Here is a 2460-nt window from a genome sequence, read left to right as displayed (position 1 = left end):
TAAGATCACAAAAGTAATCACAAAATGTTGTATCTTCAAGTTATGAATCAACTGGTACGAAAGGTCAAATTGATTGTTACTTTTCATTGAAGCCAAGAAATGATACAGGAAAAATAGTAAGAATTTGCAGGTTGTGGCCAAGGAAATTTTGAGGAATCATGCAGTTGCAGCCTTTTCATAGTGATTGTATAATGCAGAGCCGCCCTTTAATTATGTCAATTACAATACTTTAGAAACTTGATCGAGGTCATAGGCCAATATGGTCCAGGGATGAAGCCACTCACTTATCATGAGGTTAGTGTCATTTCTTTAAATAAAGAAATGGAAGAGATAAAATTGTGGAGGATCATCGGATAGAATGGAACAAGTTTGGATGTTCTTTTGTGATGGATAATACAACACCCCGTATTTTGCGTGTACTTGTTCTACATATATGAAACTTGATATAGCCTTGTGGTACAGGTAATGGACTAGATTTTTTTATGCGAGTATTGATGGTGTAAATAGGTTTGATGATACTGCTGTAAATTTTAATGTGACACGACCAAGTTAACGCTGATGCAACTATTTAAACTTGGAATCGTAAGCTGGTTATTTGAGTCTAAAGTTTAAAGTGACCAAGCGTATACAAGTTTTAAGTTAAATTGAAGGGATTATGTTCTGAAAATGGAATAAAATATTGAGGTGCTTGCTTGACATAATTAAGCTAGTAGGAGAGTCACCTACTAGAGCTATATAGACCAAATTAATGAAGCCAAGGTTTTGGATTGTATTTGGACTTATATTAATGTACTCATTTGAAGCCCAAACTAAGTAAAGAAAATGAACAAAGGGACCAACACCTAAAAATTTTCCCAAAGTATCAATAAGTTAAAGGCCTATTTTAGACATTACTAAGTAGTTGTATCACCTACTTTAACTTATTAACCAATCTAAGAACTAAGTAGGTGTATCACCTACTAAGACTCCTTTGACCAGCTTATCGGTCAAAGTACACCAACACCAACTTGAATTAATTCTAGTCCAAAGTAAGTGAAGGAATAAGAGAGGAATGGGCAGCCAAGGCTGAAGAAGTTTGAGTCCATCAAGGCTCAAGTTAAATGGGCAAGAAGGTCATCACCTACTATATATTTTAAGGCCAAAATATCTAAGAAAGTTAGCCAAGAGAAGCTCCCTTTAAAGGGATTGAAACCAACTCATTTGACCCATTTTAACCTAGCCAACAATCAACTTTTCTCTCTCAACTTCTTTCTCTCTCTCAAGGCTTGGTGCAACCACCTCAACTTTTTCCTGGGGTTCTTGAAGAAACCCTCATCTTTGCAAGCTAAGGTAAGTGAAAATACTTATAGTTTTAGCTTAATTCTTCTTATGGAAACTTGGAATGACATTGGTTATGCTTAAAACTATACGATTATCTTTCCTCCATGTTAGTTGCCCTATGTCCCTTAGTTATTAAGAGGACTTATTCTCTTGTTGGTTAACTTTGAAGGATAATTCAAGATCTTTAAAGAAGTGCAAATTTAGAGGATAAATTTTAGAAATTAAGGTAAGGCTACTACTCATTTTTACTTATCTTTATATGCAAGATTGAATGGAGAATTCTATGTGCGTTTGTCAAGAAATCATGTAGTAGTGATTGAAATCCTTGAGTCAATAATTCCCTAATGTGATGAAAGAATTTTGGGACTATTTTAGAGGCTGTTTTTTATGTATAAATTGGGAATAACTTAGTTGATCTTAAAAAAAGGTGTGAGTAGTTGGTATTGACATATAAAAGGAAGGTGTAATGTTACACCACTTAACCATATGTTATATAAGCTTTTCTACCTATCACACTTTATGAACTATTTTGTACATATTATGAAGCCAAAAGAGTCTCCGGGGATCTTACATATATTCATGCATTGTACAAATGTTATTGGGGGAGAAAGCTTTAAAAGAATACCCATGATTTGATAAATTATGGGGTTACTATCCAGTTACTATTTTAGTGAAGCTAAGTAGCCAAAATATATTGGTTAGCTACTAATACTAGTTTTACCGCTCACTTTATCATAGATAAGTAATCTAAAAGGAAGAAGGTTAATTCAAGGTAATATCGGAGTTGTACAACAAGGTATGTAAGGCTACTCTATTTCGCACTCTATGGCATAAAATCCAACACTTGTGTTACAAAGTAAGTTTCCTAAGTTCTCCTATAGAAAATGATACATAATGGCAGGTATGATCTCCCATGTAGCTAACGACCTTGTTCCACTCCCTAATATCTTAAAATACCTCAATACGTCTCATTATCAAGTCTTTCACTAGCAATTTTTAGTTCTCCTTTTAGTCAAATAAGATCCATGTGTTATTTCGGCTTCTAAGCATTTCATTTATGTACAAATTGCTCTTTACATCATAGTAACTTACATTAAGTATTTATTCACATGTCTCTTATTGGTGGACTATTGTCCTAAA

The sequence above is a fragment of the Capsicum annuum genome, chromosome 9 (assembly GCF_002878395.1).
Source record: "Capsicum annuum cultivar UCD-10X-F1 chromosome 9, UCD10Xv1.1, whole genome shotgun sequence".
Classification (NCBI taxonomy): domain Eukaryota; kingdom Viridiplantae; phylum Streptophyta; class Magnoliopsida; order Solanales; family Solanaceae; genus Capsicum; species Capsicum annuum.
This window is presented reverse-complemented; position numbering follows the sequence as displayed.